Source organism: Triticum aestivum, chromosome 4A (genome assembly GCF_018294505.1).
Source record: "Triticum aestivum cultivar Chinese Spring chromosome 4A, IWGSC CS RefSeq v2.1, whole genome shotgun sequence".
NCBI lineage: Eukaryota > Viridiplantae > Streptophyta > Magnoliopsida > Poales > Poaceae > Triticum > Triticum aestivum.
This window is the reverse complement of record NC_057803.1, coordinates 619244366-619252111: the sequence shown is the minus strand read 5'-3', so window position 1 is coordinate 619252111 and position 7746 is coordinate 619244366.

Sequence of the window (7746 nt, the reverse complement as noted above, 5' to 3'; positions counted from 1 at the left end):
TACCTCATATTTATCTTTCATCATATTAACCAGACCGGCTTCATAGTCACGACTGGTATACAGCCGATTCAGATAGCCGGAGTGGATATCTTGGGCGTTCAGAGCAGCGTAAGTCGTCAGATCAGCGTTCCACTTGCCTTTGCCAAAGGCAGCAAATTCTTCCTTGGCAGAATGTTTGGATAAAGCGACAGGATTGCTTGGCTCAGTATGGCCAGTGCCAGTAATGACAACCTCATCATCCTTGGTACCACCGGTTTGCACTGGAGCTGTTGGCTTGTCAGTAGGTTTTGCTGGACCGGTGGAGCTTTCAATCCAGATGGAACCTGTGGGTTGATGGCTAGGACCTGAGGTATCAGTAGGTCTCTCTTCAGCAATAAGATCATCATCTGGCTGCGGTGGATCATTGGGAATATCCTCAGGAATAGCCCTTCAGCATTGGGTGTCTTGCCTGCTTCAAGAACGACATCTTCTTCGGCCGTTTTGTCCAGGCGGGCCTTCTTGCTTGGCCTAGGTTTGGCCCTGAGAAGAATAATAAATCAAATACAGCATATGTTCTAAGGCGATATACTGCAAACATCACAATAAGTATAGCTTACCCAAGCACCGTTTTAAGCGGTGGGAGCTGAGTAGCCGATGACTCGCCAGAAGATGAGTGGGAAGTAACCTGGTAATCGGAGTCAGACAGATTAAGAGGTTGATGAAAGCAGCCCGCTTTAGGACAAGCACTGACAAGCAAATTAGAGACCTCTGAATGGCGTTTCCGAACCGGACTATTCGGTAAACCGGCGGAGGTAACTACCTGGCCGCTGTGCCGAGTTGTGCGACGAGCTTCGTGTTGTTGGGTCTTCATAAGAAATTTAGGATCCAAATAAGCAAGAGGATGAGAAAATTTAACTTTCCGGTTTGCCTGGCGGATTTTTTGTGAAGGCAAAGTTTCTGAATCGGAAGAGAGAATAATTACCTCTGCAACATCTGCGTGGCTGGCTTCGGCATCATCCTGACAAATATCATCATCAATAAGACGCATGAAAAATAAACCAAGTGAGTCAAGCTCTACCTCAAAGTCCGGATTATCCACATCATCATCAGGGGCCGGATTAGAAGATGCAGTGGTTCTTTTCCTGTGGGCAGTCTTCTTCACAGCTTTAGTCTCTTGTCGGGTTGCTCTTTCCGGTTTGTCTGGTTTTTCTGGTTTCTCCTGCGGCAGTTTTTTGCTCCAAAACGGATCATTTCCCTGATTATGCAGACACTGATATTAAACAATGACCAGACATATCAATAACAGATTCAGTAAAGAGAAAAATCAAAGTCTTACAGCTGGCAGTTTGTTGGTGGCACAGAAGGGAAGCAGGTTGGTTCTAGCGCAGACGTGTTCCGGTTCATTCAGCATCTTATTCACAGCCTCTGTGATTTCTTCATCAGAGAGCTGGATTTTTGAGTGTCGCAGTGGGTCATCAACACTGTCAGTATACTTGCACATCAAACCGGAGCGCTGACTAAGGGGCAGTATGCTCCATGATATCCAACAGCGAGCGAGATCAACCCCTGTTAAACCGTTGGCCATAAAGGCTCTGAGCTTTGACAGTTGGGGAGCATATTTGCTTCTCTCCTGGGCAGTCAATCTTTAAGGAAAAGAGTGTGTATTGTTGAGCCGCTCCGGACGAAAGCCAGGCAAGGGATTCTCTATTGGGGAACGTAGTAATTTCAAAAAAAAAATCCTACGCACACGCAAGATCATGGTGATGCATAGCAACGAGAGGGAAGAGTGTGATCTACGTACCCTTGTAGATCGACAACGGAAGCGTTAACTTGGTTGATGTAGTCGTACGTCTTCACGGCCCGACCGATCAAGCACCGAAACTACGGCACCTCCGAGTTCTAGCACACGTTCAGCTCGATGACGATCCCCGGACTCCGATCCAGCAAAGTGTCGGGGAAGAGTTCCGGCAGCACGACGGCGTGGTGACGATCTTGATGTACTAATGTCGCAGGGCTTCGCCTAAGCACCGCTACAATATTATCGAGGACTATGGTGGAAAGGGGCACCGCACACGGCTAAGAATATGATCACGTGGATCAACTTGTGTCTCTAGGGGGTGCCCCTGCCTCCGTATATAAAGGCTCAAAGGGGGGGTGCGGCCGGCCAGGAGAGGCGCGCCAGGAGGAGTCCTACTCCCTCCGGGAGTAGGACCCCCCCCCCCCCTTTCCTAGTTGGAATAGGATTCGCGGAGGAGAGAGAGGAGGAAGGGGGGCCGGCCCCCTCTCCTTGTCCTATTCGGACCAAGGGAGGGGAGGGGCGCGCGGCCCATCTCTGGCTACCTCTCATCTCTTCCACTAAGGCCCATATATCTCCCGGGGGGTTCCGGTAACCTCCCGGTACTCCGGTAAAATCCCGATTTCACCCAGAACACTTCTGATATCCAAACATAGGGTTCCAATATATCAATCTTTATGTCTCGACCATTTCGAGACTCCTTGTCATGTCCGTGATCACATCCGAGACTCCGAACAACCTTCGGTACATCAAAACGCATAAACTCATAATATAACTGTCATCGAAACCTTAAGCGTGCGGACCCTACGGGTTCGAGAACAATGTAGACATGACCGAGACACGTCTCCGGTCAATAACCAATAGTGGGACCTCGATGCCCATATTGGTTCCTACATATTCTACGAAGATCTTTATCGGTCAGACCGCATAACAACATACGGTGTTCCCTTTGTCATCGGTATGTTACTTGCCCGAGATTTAATCGTCGGTATCCAATACCTAGTTCAATCTCGTTACCGGCAAGTCTCTTTACTCGTTCCGTAATACATCATCCCGCAACTAAATCATTAGTTGCAATGCTTGCAAGGCTTAAGTGATGTGCATTACCGAGAGGGCCCAGAGATACCTCTCCGACATTCGGAGTGACAAATCCTAATCTCGAAATACGCCAACCCAACATGTACCTTTGGAGACACCTGTAGATCTCCTTTATAATCACCCAGTTACGTTGTGACGTTTGGTAGCACACAAAGTGTTCCTCCGGCAAACGGGAGTTGCATAATCTCATAGTCATAGGAACATGTATAAGTCATGAAGAAAGCAATAGCAACATACTAAACGATCGGGTGCTAAGCTAATGGAATGGGTCATGTCAATCAGATCATTCAACTAATGATGTGATCCCGTTAATCAAATGACAACTCTTTGTCCATGGTTAGGAAACATACCCATATTTGATTAACGAGCTAGTCAAGTAGACGCATACTAGTGACACTCTGTTTGTCTATGTATTCACACATGTATTATGTTTCCGGTTAATACAATTCTAGCATGAATAATAAACAGTTATCATGATATAAGGAAATAAATAATAACTTTATTATTGCCTCTAGGGCATATTTCCTTCAGTCTCCCACTTGCACTAGAGTCAATAATCTAGATCACATCGCCATGTGATTTAACATCAATAGTTCACATCTTTATGTGATTGGTTCACATCTCCATGTGACTAACACCCAAAGGGTTTACTAGATTCAGTAATCTAGTTCACATCGCTATGTGATTAAGACCCAAAAAGTGATCATGTTTTGCTTGTGAGAGAAGTTTAGTCAACGGGTCTGCCACATTCAGATCCGCATGTATTTTGCAAATTTCCATGTCAACAATGCTCTGCATGGAGCTACTCTAGCTAATTGCTCCCACTTTCAATATGTATCCAGATTGAGACTTAGAGTCATCTGGATCAGTGTCAAAACTTGCATCGACGTAACCATTTACGACGAACCTTTTGTCACCTCCGTAATCGAGAAACATATCCTTATTCCAGTAAGGATAATTTTGACCGCTGTCCATTGATCTACTCCTAGATCACTATTGTACTCCCTCTCTTAACACAGTGTATGGTATATAATAGATCTGGTACACAGCATGGCATACTTTATAGAACCTATGACTGAGGCATAGGGAATGACTTTCATTCTCTTTCTATCTTCTGCCGTGGTCGGGCTTTGAGTCTTACTCAACTTCACACCTTGTAACACAGGCAAGAAACTTTCTTTGACTACTCCATTTTGAACTACTTCAAAATCTTGTCAAGGTATGTACTCATTGAAAAAACTTATCAAGCATCTTGATCTATCTCTATAGATCTTGAAGCTCAATATGTAAGCAGCTTCACCGAAGTCTTTCTTTGAAAAACTCCTTTCAAACACTCCTTTATGCTTTACAGAATAATTCTACATTATTTCCGATCAACAATATGTCATTCACATATACTTATCAGAAATGTTGTAGTGCTCCCACTCACTTTCTTGTAAATACAGGCTTCACCGCAAGTCTGTATAAAACTATATGCTTTGATCAACTTATCAAAGCGTATATTCCAACTCCGAGATGCTTGCACCAGTCCACAGATGGATCGCTGGAGCTTGCACATTTTGTTAGCACCTTTCGGATTGACAAAACCTTCTGGTTGCATCATATACAACTCTTCTTTAATAAATCCATTAAGGAATGCAGTTTTGTTTATCCATTTGCCAGATTTCATAAAATGTGGCAATTACTAACATGATTCGGACAGACTCAAGCATAGATACGAGTGAGAAACTCTCATCGTAGTCAACACCTTGAACTTGTCGAAAACCTTTTGCGACAATTCTAGCTTTGTAGATAGTAACACTACTATGAGCGTCCATCTTCCTCTTGAAGATCCATTTATTCTCAATTGCTTGCCGATCATCGGGCAAGTAAACCAAAGTCCAAACTTTGTTCTCATACATGGATCATATCTCAGATTTCATGGCCTCAAACCATTTCGCGGAATCTAGGCTCATCATCGCTTCTTCATAGTTCGTAGGTTCATCATGATCTAGCAGCATGACTTCCAGAATAGGATTACCGTACCACTCTGGCGCGGATCTCAATCTGGTTGATCTACGAGGTTCAGTAGTATCTTGTCCTGAAGTTTCATGATCATTATCATTAGCTCCCTCACTAATTGGTGTAGGTGTCGCAGAAACAGGTTTCTGTGATGTACTGCTTTCCAATAAGGGAGCAGGTACAGTTACCTCGTCAAGTTCTACTTTCCTCCCACTCACATCTTTCGAGAGAAACTCCTTCTCCAGAAAGTTTCTGAACTTAGCAACAAAAGTCTTGCCTTCGGATCTGTGATAGAAGGTGTATCTAATAGTCTCCTTTGGATATCCTATGAAGACACATTTCTCCGATTTGGGTTCGAGCTTATCAGGTTAAAGCTTTTTCACATAAGCATCGCAGCCCCAAATTTTCAGAAACGACAACTTTGGTTTCTTGCCAAACCATAGTTCATAAGGCGTCGTCTCAACGGATTTTGATGGTGCCCTATTTAACGTGAATGCGGCCGTCTCTAAAGCATAACCCCAAAACGATAGCGGTAAATCAGTAAGAGACATCATAGATCGCACCATATCTAGTAAAGTACGATTACGACGTTCGGACACACCATTACGCTGTGGTGTTCCGGGTGGCGTGAGTTGTGAAACTATTCCGCATTGTTTCAAATGTACACCAAACTCGTAACTCAAATATTCTCCTCCACGATCAGATCGTAGAAACTTTATTTTCTTGTTACGATGATTTTCAACTTCACTCTGAAATTCTTTGAACTTTTCAAATGTTTCATACTTATGTTTCATTAAGTAGATATCCCCATATCTTCTCAAATCATCTGTGAAGGTCAGAAAATAATGATACCTACTGCAAGCCTTAATATTCATCGGACCACATACATCAGTATGTATTATCTCCAACAAATCTGTTGCTTGCTTCATTGTTCCGGAGAACGGCGTTTTAGTCATCTTGCCCATAAGGCATGGTTTGCAAGCATCAAGTGATTCATAATCAAGTGATTCAAAAAGCCCATCAGCATGGAGTTTCTTCATGCGCTTTACACCAATATGACTTAAACGGCAGTGCCACAAATAAGTTGCACTATCATTATTAACTTTGCATCTTTTGGTTTCAATATTATGAATATGTGTATCACTACGATCGAGATCCAACGAACTTGTTTCATTGGGTGTATGACCATCGAAGGTTTTATTCATGTAAACAGAACAACAATTATTCTCTGACTTTAATGAATAACCGTATTGCAATAAACATGATCAAATCATATTCATGCTCAACGCAAAAACCAAATAACACTTATTTAGGTTCAACACTAATCCCAAAAGTATAGGGGAGTGTGCGATGATGATCATATCAATCTTGGAACTACTTCCAACACACATCGTCTTTTCACCCTTAACTAGTCTCTGTTTATTCTGCAACTCCTGTTTCGAGTTACTACTCTTAGCAACTGATCCAGTATCAAATACTGAGGGGTTGCTATAAACACTAGTAAAGTACACATCAATAACATGTATATCAAATATACTTTTGTTCACTTTGCCATCCTTCTTATCCGCCAAATACTTGGGGTAGTTCCGCTTCCAGTGACCAATCCCTTTGCAGTAGAAGCACTTAGTCTCAGGCTTAGGACTAGACTTGGGTTTCTTCACTTGAGCAGCAACTTGCTTGCCGTTCTTCTTGAAGTTCCCCTTCTTCCTTTTGCCCTTTTCTTGAAACTAGTGGTCTTGTCTACCATCAACACTTGATGTTTTTCTTGATTTCTACCTTCGTCAATTTTAGCATCACGAAGAGCTTGGGAATCGTTTCCGTTATCCCTTGCATATTATAGTTCATCATGAAGTTCTACTAACTTGGTGATGGTGACTAGAGAATTCTGTCAATCACTATCTTATCTGGAAGATTAACTCCCAGTTGATTCAAGCGATTGTAGTACCTAGACAATCTGAGCACATGCTCACTGCTTGAGCTATTCTCCTCCATCTTTTAGCTATAGAACTTGTTGGAGACTTCATATCTCTCAACTCGGGTATTTGCTTGAAATATTAACTTCAACTCCTGGAACATCTCATATGGTCCGTGACGTTTAAAACGTCTTTGAAGTCCCGATTCTAAGCCGTTAAGCATGGTGCACTAAACTATCAAGTAGTCATCATATTGAGCTATCCAAATGTTCAAAACGTCTGAATTTGCTCCTGCAATAGGTCTGTCACCTAGCGGTGCATCAAGGACATAATTTTTCTGTGCAGCAATGAGGATAAACCTCAGATCACGGATCCAATCCGCATCATTGCTACTAACATCTTTCAACACAATTTTCTCTAGGAACATATCAAAATAAACATATGAAAGCAACAACGCGAGCTATTGATCTACAACATAGATATGCTAATACTACCAGGACTAAGTTCATGATAAATTAAAGTTCAATTAATCATATTACTTAAGAACTCCCACTTAGATAGACATCCCTCTAATCCTCTAAGTGATCACGTGATCCAAATCAACTAAACCATGTCCGATCATCACGTGAGATGGAGTAGTTTCAATGGTGAACATCACTATGTTGATCATATCTACTATATGATTCACGCTCGACCTTTCGGTCTCCGTGTTCCGAGGCCATATCTGTATACGCTTGGCTCGTCAAGTATAACCTGAGTATTCCGCGTGTGCAACTGTTTTGCACCCGTTGTATTTAAACGTAGAGCCTATCACACCCGATCATCACGTGGTGTCTCAGCACGAAGAACTTTCGCAACGGTGCATACTCAGGGAGAACACTTCTTGATAATTTAGAGAGAGATCATCTTATAATGCTACCGTCAGTCAAAGCAAGATAAGATGCATAAAAGATAAACATC